This window comes from Typopeltis vanoorti, chromosome 12 (assembly GCF_054136105.1).
Source record: "Typopeltis vanoorti isolate ZY-2024b chromosome 12, IOZ_Tvanoo_1.0, whole genome shotgun sequence".
In the NCBI taxonomy this organism is placed as follows: domain Eukaryota; kingdom Metazoa; phylum Arthropoda; class Arachnida; order Uropygi; family Thelyphonidae; genus Typopeltis; species Typopeltis vanoorti.
In genome coordinates this window covers 41,759,635-41,773,608 of record NC_143560.1, presented here as the reverse complement: position 1 = coordinate 41,773,608, position 13,974 = coordinate 41,759,635, and the positions used below count along the sequence as shown (strand labels likewise).

General features: G+C 34.8%; 1 protein-coding gene across 6 annotated transcripts in view; it reads right to left on the bottom strand.

The window, feature by feature from the left end:
• Positions 1 to 13,974, bottom strand: part of LOC150100731 (plexin-A2-like) — a 992,258-nt gene that overhangs the window by 217,689 nt on the left and 760,595 nt on the right. The gene's annotated exons all lie outside the window — the stretch shown is intronic.

Genomic DNA, 13,974 nt, shown 5'->3' with positions numbered 1-13,974 from the left:
AATTAATGCAGTAAAAAAAAAAAAAAAAAAGAGAGAGAGAGAGAGAGATTCTTAACATTCCTGTTAAGAATGTTCAGGTATGTTTCCATATTTATATCTTTAAAAATGATTAATATATTCTCACATTAAGCAATTTATTGATCTTTGGGGGTTTAGTTAATATTGGGGTAGCTTCATTTGCAATCAGCCTGGCTCATCTAATATTAACATATTTGACGAGTAGCTACATGAAATTATATTTCAGAAATCAAAATACTTATTATCAACATTTCTTTGTAGATTCTATCCCCCTTTTTTGGCAGTAAATTCAAAAAATATACATAGAATCTACAAAAGCTATTATAAATGTACACTTTTAAGTTTAATAAACTGTGCAAAATGTCATTACCATATTCAACTATTATCAGCATTCATCAACGTAAACGATTTACTGATATGATATTAAAATAATGCAAGGAGAAATTACATATACAATTTCTGGGGGGGGGGGGGTTATTTGATGGAAATAAATCCATCTCTGGAAACAACAAAACATTAACCTGCCAAAATTCAAGATCAAACAAGTGCTAAACAGATAAACACAAAAACTTAAGCTTATATTTACAACTAATTTAAAATACTAACCAGCTGCAAAACATGTCAAATTTTCTCTAACTAGATTCAGTCTTTAATCAATAGCAATTCACATATATAGCAGAAGCACATCATCATAATAAAAAGGAACATGTAAAATAACTTTCCAACAATAAATCTTTCTCTTTTCACATTAACCCTTCTGCATTCCCAACCAAATGCCAACAAAAATAGTGAATTTAGTCATAATAAACCTATAGATATTTTCACAGGATAAAACAGCATATCCTGTCATAATGAACTTTAAAGCTATTTACACTCCCTACATCCAACAATGCACTCTGTTAATGCATTCCACTCACCAGCAACTCTCTACATAAAAAAAAAAAAATCTATTTCCGAGATCCATATGTCTTAAAAAAGAAGGATATTAATAGTTTTAATATTCATAATAAAGCTAATAAATGTGACATTGCTGAAATCTGATGCTAAAAAAAAAAGAAAGAAAATGAGCCTCCCTAAACATCCTACTCTACTGTTCATCATTAGGCAAACTAATTTCTTTTTATTAAAAAGAACCTTTTACTGGACATAATATTCAACAGCAACCTGCTCACCATTCTTCTAAGAAGATTGCAATTATCAAACTTTTATTACGTGAGGTTCATATTATATGCTCTACAATGCAACAACTACAGCAAGAACTTCTGAGCACCAAATGACATATGAATCTCAATGGCTTCTCAGAACAGGCTATACAATGTATTTCTGATTCCTATAATCTAAGCTTAAACAATAACAAAATAATACGAAGAATTCCTATTCCATATATTTCTGGCATCTTGAAAGCAATCTCTGGAATCCTTAAAAAGTATAATCTAGAGTGGCTACATTTATTCCTTTCAACAAACTATCAGTTCAGTGCCTGTCTTCTAAAGATGAATGATTCCCCCCCCCCTTGCACTTCCTGGCATTTACCAAGTTCTATGTGACTGTCATCTGTCTTCTTTTGGACAAACCGGAAGTTTAGTGGAGAAAAGAATCAAGAACACCAATCCTACACCATTAATAGGAAAACTGAGCAATCTGGCCTTGCACAACATGGAATAGATACTGACCACAATATCCTATGCTATGAAACTAGCTCACCCCATTGTTGCCGTTATAAGTTCCAACACTTATCTTAAGTTAGTGCTGTGAACTTAATCTATCACCTGAACCTAAATCAGAACAGTTGCCTCTCACTATCAAAGATAATAAGAGAATTTTATTACAATTAGGTTAAGTTTTTTTAAATTAATAACACTATGTTTCCTCAGTTATTCCTTCACATTGTTCTATGTATAACAACAGATGGCTCTTACTGTTTTTAAATACTCCATTGTTCATGTTCTATTTTGTATTCAACTGCCTGATGCCACTGATGATTACCTGCAATTTTCGGGTTGAAATACATGGTTTTTAAAAAAAATATATTATTCACTCTTTTCCTTGTGTTGTCATGTTAATTTATGAAAAATTTAAATGTTGTCAGTGACTAAATATTTCTATATTAACCACAATGGACTGCTTCTAAAGGCTTGCCTGGCTAAAAATAACACAAAAATTACTTTGTGGATCAACTGTCTTCACACTATTTTTGGGCAATAAAAGTACAGAGTTCCGGGCTAACCTGTAAGTCCCATTATCTCATAAAAACATCACAATAGCTCCCTCATCAGAATTCACATTTCATAACTAATAAAATCAATAAAAATTTTGAAATTTCCAATCAAAAATACTTATGAAATTTTTGGTCATATTAAAGAAACCTGCTTATTGGAAGCCTGAAATGGTTTGAAAGTTCCATGTTTGATCTCTATAACAGGGTTTCTGGACAATGTAAAAAATAAATAAAAAATATGAGTAAAAATGGGGGAAAAAATCCTTAGCTCATCCACGGTATTGTTAAATTGTGAATGAAGATATTTGAGAATTATAATACTTCATTCACATTTAACATAATCTACCATAACTTAAGCAACATTTGTAAATATTATTTGATGTTAATCTCTTGCTTGTAAATTATTATTCATAAAATTACTTTGAGTTTGTTTATTATTGTTTGATTATTTAATCTAGAATATGTATTAGTACTGAAAGGACTCTGTATTAAAATGTCACTCAATTTATTTGATTTATTCCCATGTTAATGTTGTAAGAAGCTGTGCATATATATTATAGAATTTGTGTTTATCATATTTAAATGTATTTTATATGAATTACGGATTATGTCTTTATTTATTATTTCTAAAAAAAAAGAATATAAATATGTGGAATTCTGCTGATATGATTTTATGTAATTCTTCTGATTGAATTTGATTGGCTAGTAAAGGAGAAACGGAGTTGTTTTTAGTTAGCGCATGCTTAGAACGTGAACGGCTATGATATGGAGAGAAGCCTGTAGATGTAAGCTGAACTGGCTAGAACTGGATTTTGGCAGGAAGAATAAACGCAGTTAATTGGAAAATGAAAGTAAACATGGAGGAGAAAGCTTAGGGACAGCGAGGAGACTGGTCGTGTGTAACGAAAGGCGAGTGGAGATATGCGGAAAAATCGACAAAGAAAGGACCGGGAATAAATAGGCATTAAAAACTACCTCTATGGAATTCTGATATTACGATAGATTCCTAATGATGAGAGGAAGAATACTGCAGAGCTGAAGTCAATACATAGTGGAGGATAAGGAATTAATACAAGATGTGAATCTAATGTGTCAAGACTTATGTAGCTCTGTGTTTAATATTTCAGTTAACATAGTGAAGATTTCTTTGAATTGTGTTTCCTCACAGTAATTAGTTAAAAGGAATTTTGAAAGTGTGCCTAAGTGAATTCAATGTGCATCAGTTGTAACCCAGTAAGACTTATCATTTTTACATCCAGTGTGAAGCAAATGAAAGTTAATTCCGCCTAATATATCTATACCCTAGCTGAGGTGTTTAACTATAAATAGTCGAAGGAATGAAGCACTAAAGTATTTCCCCCTTGAATTGATAACTGCCTTGTGATTCAATTAAGTGTTTATAGACTAGAAGTGAGTTAGAGAACTGCAACTATAAAAATATTTATTGTGAATTCTGGAACTTTATATTGTGAGAACTATTTTCTATTAATTGGCAGAATATAGAGAACTGAGAGTTGAATGTTTGATACCTAATGCATTGTATCTATTCTAAGCACTAGAACTAAAATTGATGTGTAGATGATATGATTTGTCTCATAGAATAGAAATAAGTTGTGATAGAAATGCTTATGTCCTGAATAATAAGATTTAAGAATTTTGGCTTTAATCTTAAAACCTAACTGAATAGCTATCTGTATCTCAGAGATATTTTGAATTTGTTCAATTGCATTATCTTGTTTAGAAAGTTATACTTAGATGTACATGTTATATAACCCTGCATTAAATGTTTTGTTTTATTGAATTCAAATTGATGTTTGCCTGATTTCCTTTCATTGCCGCTCATAAAAATTTATAGGACCTTGCGGAAGCCTTAAATGATAATATTAACCTCGGCCTATAGAAAAGTGAGACTGTAAACATTAATTGATGATTGATTCCTCTATATTATATAGACTAATCTGAATATCAGGTGGTGCAGGATAACATATTTTTTTATATTCAGATCAGTATCAATCAACATCTGACAAATAAAAACGGAATTTAAAGAAGTAAGGATAAATTCAACTAACCAACATAATTGGATCAGTCAGCAAGATAGGATGACATAACAAAATGGTGCAGTCGACAGGATGTGAATTCACTAGTATAAGTTAAATAATTAAGTATATCTTTGTGTGATAATAGTAGAAGAAGTGATCCCTAAAACCTTCATAGTAAATTTAAGTGAATCACTGAGCAGGTTGTGAACCGGAATCAGGCAAAGAAACAAGTTATTTTAGAATTCAGATTTTTAAATTTAAGCTTTGTATCTGATATATTAATATGGCTGTTTCATCTAGTTCGAGAATGGAAGATAGTGAATTTTTTCGTACAGTAAACCCACAACAGGTCTTTCTTCAATTTTCAGGAGAGGAATCAGATGATGTGCTGTCTTTTTTTTCTTTTGTTGAAAAGCTTAGGGAAATAATAAACTGGACTGACTTACAATTATTAATAATGTTGAGAAGTAAATTAACTGGTAAGGCAAAATCATTTTTATATTCATCCAAAATTATTAAAAAAACCTTAGAATATGAATGATTTAAAGAAGTGCTAGTCTCAAAGTTCTCCCACACAACAAGTCAATACCAAATCCTTAAACAACTACATGAATGTGTTCAAGGTGATAAGGAAAGGGTGGCTACCTATTTCAATAGACTGTTAAACATTGCCAAGTCAATGAGGATATCCTTTGCTGAGAAACCCCACTTAGAATGGATTACCTTCCAACAATTTACAATAGGATTACATGATAATTTAAGGGAAGTAATTCATAAGAAGGGGGGGCTACTGATCTGGAAGGGTGTTTTGAATTAGCAAAAAGGCAAGTAGCCATTGTATTCAACACTAAATACGAGGCTAATCTTCTTGAATTGCAGGCAGTCTCAAGTAGAGTGATGTGGGCAAATATCAGAATGGGGAACTGGACAATGAGACTTATTTGTGCCTATGGTCCCATAAAAGGTTCTACTAAGGTAGAAGTGGAGGAATTTTTTGAGGATTTAGAGAAAGCAGCTGACACAATGAAAAAGGAAAAGCTGGTCCTTGTTGGGGATCTAAATAGCAAAGTAGGAAATGATTGTCAGACATACAAAAGTAATTGGGGAAAATTTGGAGAAAAGAGCAAAACTAATAATAATGGCAAATATTTGTTGGATTTCTGCTCAGGACATGGACTGGTTATTACTAACACCATGTTCCAACATACAAATGTGCACAAATTCACATGGAGAGAAGAGGCAAGGAATAAGAAAAGTCTCATTGACTATGTTATTGTTGATAGTGATGTTTTCTCCCTGGTGCAGGACACCAGAGTGTACAGAGGATTTGAAATTGGAAGTGATCACTATTTAGTCTTGAGCAGGATAAAATTGAATTTCATATTGAAAAGAATGACATGTAAGAAAATTTTAAAAAAGTGGATAAAAGTTGAGCAGCTCTCAGATGTGAACTGCAGACTAAAATACACAAAGATTATTGAAGAAAAAATTAAAGAGTTTGAGAACAGGAATCAAACCTTGGAGTGGCAAGCATTGAAGAAAACCTTGATTGATTCAGCCAGAGAAGCATGTGGTGAGTTTATCTGCAAGGATAGAAAAATCAGAACTTCATGGTGGACACAAGTTAAAGAGGCAGTGAAGGAAAAGAAGAAAGCATATCAAAAGTTCCTGGCAAATAAGTCAGCTTGTGCTCTTAGAGAATACAGAGACAAATGTAAGAAAGCTAAATACTGTGTAAAACTAGCTAAACAAAACTCATGGGAAGACTTTGGCAAGAACATAGAAAATAAATATCAAGAAGGTGGCAAAATATTCTAGAGGTTGTTGAAGAAGCTTAGAAATGGAGGAAAGAGTGCTATAAAAGGAGTTAGAGATGATAAAGGTGACATGAAAATGGGAGAAAAAGATATCCTTGAAGTATGGAGTAATTACTTCGAAAAACTGCTAAATGAAACAAGCAGTGATAGCACAGTGGTAAAAAAAACTCAACAGGCATACAGTCAGGAATACATATCCATACTTGAAGTAGAAAAAGCCATTAAAGGCTTGAAATGTGAAAAGGCAGCAGGAGTAGATGATATTCGACCATTAATGCTGAAGTATGGTGGTGTAAAAGTCTTGCAGTGGCTGCACTGCATAGTTCAGAAGGCCTGGACAGAGGGATGAATTCCCGATGATTGGAGTAGAGCTCTCATAGTACCCATATATAAAAAGGAAAATAAAACTGAATGTGAGAATTACAGAGGTATTTCCCTACTGAGTGTTCCTGGTAAGATATATACTTGAGAAATGCTTGAAAAGAATTGTGGAAGAAAAGCTGGGTGAAGAACAAACTGGATTTACGTCAAATAGAGGCTGTCAGGATCAGATCTTCACTTTACGACAAATAGTTGAGAAATCATGGGAATATAACAAAGATCTCTATTTAAGTTTTGTAGATCTGGAAAAGGCATATGACAAGGTACCAAGAGAGAAAAGTTATTCAATATGCTACAATTATATGGTGTCAATAGGGCATTATATCAAGCAATATTAGTCTTTATTTGAGTTGTAAGTCAGCGGTTAGAATTGAAGGAAGTACAGGAAGATGGTTTAATGTTAAATCTGGTGTGAGACAATGTACATTATCCCCTCTGTTATTCATTATCTATATGGATCACATTATGAAGGAAAGTGCTATTAAACATGATATTAAAATTGGAGATGTTAATGTGAGCTCTTTTCTTTATGCAGACGATGTTATACTTCTAAATAAATCTGCTACAAGTCTGCAAGATTCCCTGACTAAATTGAATAACTGTTGTAAGAGATAGGTATGAAGGTCAGCAATAAAAAGACAAAGACAACGAAAATATGCAGAATCATTGAAAATGTCAACTGCGTTGTGAACGGAGAACCTGTGGAACAAGTAAAACATTTCACCTACATATGCACGATTTTTAGTGAAGATGGTAAATTAAATATGGAAATAGACAACAGAATCAACAAAGCTGGTATGGTAGGAAATCGATTGAATAAATTCACATGGAATAAGAGAGAAATTAATCAGAACACTAAATTAGCTGTATACAAGACAGTGTTCAAACCAGTTTGAACTTATGGATCTGAGAGCTGGGTTAGAAGTAAAACACTTGACCAAGGACTTGAGACCGCAGATATGAGAATCCTGAGAAAGATTAGAGGCATGAACAGATGGCATCAATGGCAATATCATATTAAAAATGAGGATATTAGGAAAGAACTTGACATTGTCAGCATCCAGGAATGCATTAGCAGAGCTAATCTCAGGCAGTATGGTCACTTAAACAGAATGGGCAGGAAAACGACCCAGAGGAAGACCAAGATATTGGTGGATTGATAGTACAAAGTGCCTTAGATGACAGAAATATAAGATCTGATAATATTGGAGTCTTGACAAGTAACAGACTGATCTGGAGGAAAATTGTAGATAGGAAGTTAGTAATGATGTAAATTTTTCATGTAGTACTATCATATCCTGTACACCCCTTGAGGGTACATGGCATGAATTTGATGATATGATGATATATGTGAACTGCTGTACTCATTCAAAGGTTTCTTCTTCTATAGTGAAACTTTGGATGTTTCCAAATTTTTGTTTGTCTCTGGCAACAATTAAGTATTTTGTTTTAGTTTCATTTCTTTGTAGTCCTATTTTCTTTGTCCCCTGCCTCATTTGTCTATAATCTTCTCTGAGACTTCTCTCTGTCCTTCCAGTACAGTCCACATTATCTGCAAAAGCCAAAAGCTGGAGACTTGTATTCATAATAGATCCACCTCTGTTTATGATTACATTTCGTATTACCCTTTCAAGGCATAGGTCGAAAACCATTGTTGATAGTTGGTCCCCTTGTCGTAATCCTTTGGTTATCCTGGATTGATGCGAGTTCACCCTGCATTTGTACTCTACACATGGTATTTCTGAGTGTCATTTTAACTAATCTTATTAATTTGGGTGGAATTTGGAATTCCCTCATGACTTTGAATAGCCTATCTCTATTAATGTTATCATAGGCTTGTTTAAAGTCCACAAACAAATCATCATCACGAACCATGGGCTCACTGCCCGTTGATGTCTGTTTCACTATCTTCTTCCATCTTTCTTTGTCCAGTGCACAGTGTCACAGTTTTTGTACACCCATTCCACACCAGTCTTTTATATCACCTATCCATTCTCTGTATGGTCTACCTCTTCTGTTTAAACCATCCAAAATACCAAACATAAATGTCTTTATCTTCTGCTCCTCACTCATTCTACAGATGTGTCCAAATAATTGCAGCTTCCATTTTATAATCTTCTGCATTAGATTCTGTTTTGGTTGTATCTTCTGATAGAGCTCTTTATTGGTGATTTTCTGTACCCATCCTATTCTTAGAATCTTCCTGTAACAAGTTCTTTCAAACACAAACAAATGGTGCAGATTAATATTAAACTCTTAGCATTTTTCCATTATAGTTCACACTGTAAAAATCTGGTCTATTGTTGATCTACCACATCTAAAGCTACAGTGATAGTTACCCAGTATTTCTTCTATAAAAGGCTGCAATTTAGCTGCCAGTAACCTTGTAAATATTTTGTAAGTCACTGCTAACAGTGATATTCCTCTATAATTTTGGCATAGAGACTTGCCATTTTTCTTATGGATAGAGAAGATAATAGCAGTATCCCATTCAGTAGGCACAGACTCAGTTTTCCATACCTCTGACACTCATGGATTTTGATTAATAGTGATTGCCCACTATATTTTAATAGTTTCACTGATATTCTGTCTTTACCAGGTGCTTTATTATTTTTCATTCTCTTTAGGGCTAATTCCACCTCATGTAGTTCTGGTGTTTCCTCTGTCTCAGCTTTTCTTATACTTGCCAGGGGTTCATTAAGCTCATCTTCTTCGGGAACATTAGTTTCCAAGCTTGTTTTGTCCTGAAGGAGATCTTCAAAATATTCTGCCCACCTTCTCAAAATATTCTCCTTTCCTCCAAGCAAGTTATCCTCACAGTCTCCATAGAAAGTTGTTCTGGGCTGAAATCCGTCATTAATTTCCCTTATTATACATTTTCTCAATTTGTCCTGTATTTTTCAAAATTTCAATTTCGTTTAGCCTTGCCTTTTCCCCATTCATGCTTCTTTCTTCTGTACATCTTCTTGGCTTGTTTTCATTTTTCTTGATATCATTCTCATTTGCTGGAGTTTACTGTTCAAGCATCTTTAGATGAGCTGTATTTCTGTCTTCAACACATTTTCTATATTCTGAATCATACCATTCATTTAGTTTATCATTGTTTCTGGATCCCATAACTCCTTCAGCCACTTAGGTAATTTTATTCTTAATCCTTTCCCATTTTTTATCTATAGTCACATCATTAGCATATTCATCCTCTTTCTCTTCATTTATTCTTCTCTCAATCTTTTAAAATATTTTTGTCTGATTTTTCTATCTTTTACTTTTTGGATGTCATACCTTGATATTCTCCTTCCTCTACCCACCTTATTAATTTTTATTCTTTGTTTATTTTAATTCTTAACAAGTAATGATCCATATCACAATCTGTTCCTCTAAAACTTCTTAGATCAACGATATCCATCACATGTCATCTATCAATCATCGCATGATCTATCTTATTTTCTGCTATTCCATCTGCTGATCTCCAGGTAACTTTATGCACTTTTTTATGTGGAAAACAGGTTGTACATATGATCATACTTTTGCCACTTGGAAAATCAATCTTGTGCCATTTTCATTACTTTCTTCATGTGCACTATCTCTTCCAATTGTTGGCTGGAAGGTCTCTTCGTTTCCTACTTTGGCATTCATGCCTCCTAGAACCATTGTAATGTCATGTTTTGGTCACTGATCATATATCCTCTCCAGTGATTCATAGAAGTTTCACCTTGTCTTCTTCACAAGTTCTCGGTTGGTGCGTGTGAATGAAAACATAAATGAAATATTGAACATCTTAAACTTTATTCTCAGTACACAAAGTCGTTCATTAACTGGTTTAAAATCAAGAACTAAGTGTTTCCATTTTTTATCAACCAAGAATGCAGTACAAATATTTTTTTGATCTCCTCCACTGTAAAAAATAGTATGTGTTCTGGTATCAAATATGCCACTTCCTTTCCATTGCACCTCCTGCAATACTGCTATTCTCATTCTATATCTCTGCAGTTCTTCACACACACTCTCCTCAATGCTCCTGTTCTATTCAGGCTCAAGACATTCCAGCTTCTAAACTAATATTCATTATCCTTTTTCCATTGTCCAGGTTGTTCCATGAAGTCCATCCAGTTAATTTTCCTCTTGACTTTCTTAACAAGTTGAAGTTTTACAGGGCAGGATTGTTAGCCTTGTGCCCCTGACCTTACAAGAAGGAACCCGGCTATACCCCCCCTCCCCAGGGACTGGGTAACCATTTTAGTCACCTTTTTATGACATGCATGGGTAACATTGGGACTATTCTTTAACCCCCAGTTACCACACGGGGAAGTGGACCAAAACACTAGTAGCAACTCAGAACTATTCCTTGTCCACTTAGAATTGTAAATTTTATATGCCACTCTTCCCACTGGCAGTTATTATTATCAAGAGACCTCCATGGAGCCAAGAGACTTGACATGGAAGGTCCTACTTTCACAGGCACAGCTCATTGTACCTCAAGTTAAATGCATTCACTGTCCTTGCACTACCACACTCTCAAGCAATGTATTCCAATCACTCAACACTCTCCATGCAAAAAATCTACTCCTCATCCCCTTCTCACACCCACATTACATAGCTTCCAGGGATAGCCTCTCAGTCTCACAGTGTCTCTAGATATTTTATAAAAAAAATTTCATTTGCATTAATCTGCAATTACCCCTTATCACCTTGTCTTTATCATGTCTCTCCTCTTCCTTCTATTCACTAGGTTCTAACTTGCATTCTCTCAATCTGTCCTCATATCCCATATTCCAGAGACCAGAAACCAACTTAGTCAATTGTCTCTGGATCCTCTCCAACATCTCATCATCATTTTGAAAGCCAGCCAAACAAATCTGTGCACAGTAATTCACAGTATGCAGCCAGATTGGGTGGTGAGTGCTTTATCTCTAAATATTTTCAAAGGGATGAGGTTATTTGGAACTGTGTTTGGCCTTCTACAACGAATCTTCTGACTCCATGGAAGCCTGTAAGCTAATGCGAAACTACTTAGTCCTGATCATATTGTAACTTTAATTAGTAAAACAAATCAAATTTCTTAACATTGAATTGTAGTACTTTTAGTCTAGCATCTTACTAAATAGCAAAGTTGGATCTAGAGTTGTAGAAGAAAAAAAAATTATGATGCTTCATGGTCGATGTAGGTTTGATGAAGTGCTACAATATCCAGCAACTACATCTTGGAAATTTGAAGATTATTTCTGTTTAAATTGGATGAATATAATTATAATGGCCTCACATGCATCTCTGAATTTCTTGTAAGATGTAGCAATCAGATATAATTCCAACTGCTTGTATGTGCCAATTCTGATCATGTGCTTGAAAGGCAGGTGTTTCTATACATGATCAGAAAGCTCTACTATGCCACAGTAAATAAATATGTGGCATTTATGTTCTTCCTTTTTCTCAACTTTGTGTGGACATAATTCCCTAGATATCAATCATCAGCATCACTTCTCCCTTCTTGCCTTTCCTATCTTCATGAAAAATATTATATATCCCTCCATTTCTATTCCCATCAAGATGTCATTCTTATCCATGTTTCACTTATACCAATTATCTATCTGGTCACCTTCGGCTTCATCGGTAAAGAAAAACCTAGACAAAATACAAGCAAAAGCATCCAAGATTATCATTGGTGCAGTCTCATCCACTAACAACATCAGAGCCCAACAGGAATGTGGGCTTGACCTGCTGGAGGACAGACGAAAATTTGCCACCATAAAATTCATAAATAATATCAGAAGCTACCAAAGTGATCATGTCTCCCTAAAAACCTATGAACATTGGAACCAAATTTGCAGACTTCACAGATCATCGACTTTACAATATGATGACACTATCAGGAAAGAAATAGGTCTTGATCAGCTAAATGTCCACATAAACAAAGAACCTCTATTTTCCAGTCCTTTACCTTCAAATACCTTCATAAATCTAAACCTTACCAAACTCTGTACAAAAAAAGAACCAAAAGAAATGCTTAAAGAAAAAGGCCTAAATACCATCAACCTTCTTTCATCCTCCAAACAGGTTATTTGTTATACCGATGGATCATCAGACACCAATATGATTAATGGAGGCGCTGGTGTTCTCCTTCTACTCCCGAAAGGTGAAAAACTTTCAATAAAAGTTGGATCTGGGAGAATCGCTTCCAATTTTACCAGCGAACTCTACGCAATAATTAAAGCACTAGAAGCCTACTTAAATCTATCATCATCTCAACAATCTGAAGGAATTATAATTTACAGTGACTCAAGATCAGCTATGGAGGCAATCAAAAATGGCAATACCAAGCTCACACAAGACATCCATAAACTCTTAAATCATCTAAAGTGTTTAGGTAAAAGTTGCATTCTACAATGGATTCCTGCTCATGTAGGCATTGATTACAACGAAGCAGCTGATAAATTAGCAAAAGAGGCCAGAGAACTCAACCAAGAAACTCATATGATAACTCTTGCTGATGCCAATGCACTAGCAAAAGCTAAACTAATTCCATTGAAATCAGTGATACAACATCAAATTCCCGAGATCAATGCTGACAGAAGGACCTCCACTACGATAGCAAGACTACGAACAGGACATTATAGAGGAATGAAGATCAATACAGATGATACGAGAACATATAGAAACTGCAACAACTGCCCCAATACGGAACTGACACCCACTCACATCTTTACCTGTCCAGCAATTACAGCAGCCTTGCAAGAAATAGATCCTAATCCTGAACAACAGCTCTATACAAACAAAATCACAGACATAGCCAAAGCAGTACAAAGAGCGCACGGAAACATCTAAGACTCTTCAAAGGACAAGACAACAACAACAACTTATACCAATTATTTTTAGGCACAATCACTCAATCAATGCAACAATTTCATCTCCCTTAGTTCTGATATTGCTGGCATTTGTAAATATGCATAATTTATTTCTTGTTCTACAACTAGTCCTACTCATGCTGTCCTTCATCTGGGACTTCTCACTTGGTCATTTCTGCTTACCTTCTGTCCTACACACCTGCTCCCCTCATGTATTCCAGGCTGTTCCATTCCAATGAAGATCATCCACACACCCCACTTGCATTTATTACTGTTTCAGAATCCACTCCCTCTAGAGTCTCCCTGAAGTCCTTGGCCAACCCCCATTTCCCTGTCCAACTTGCATTCCTGCTCTCACATTCTCCTCTCCATTGACAAACACGTTAATCTCATCTTGTTCACTCTTCTGCTCATTTACATCATCTCTTACTTCTGCTGATACCTTATATGCAGTCTATCACTCTTATACAGTTCCGTTTGTCCCTCAAATTCATCCCACACATTCACAAACTGCACTTCTTTCTTTTTGTTAACATTCCATTCAAGATATTTGCTCTCCGCCATGATTCATCGCTGTCATACCTAGGCAATGTACAAACTCCTCCTCCTACCATACTGGTGTCTTTCACTCTCCTCAATCTCCTGACATACATCCTCACATT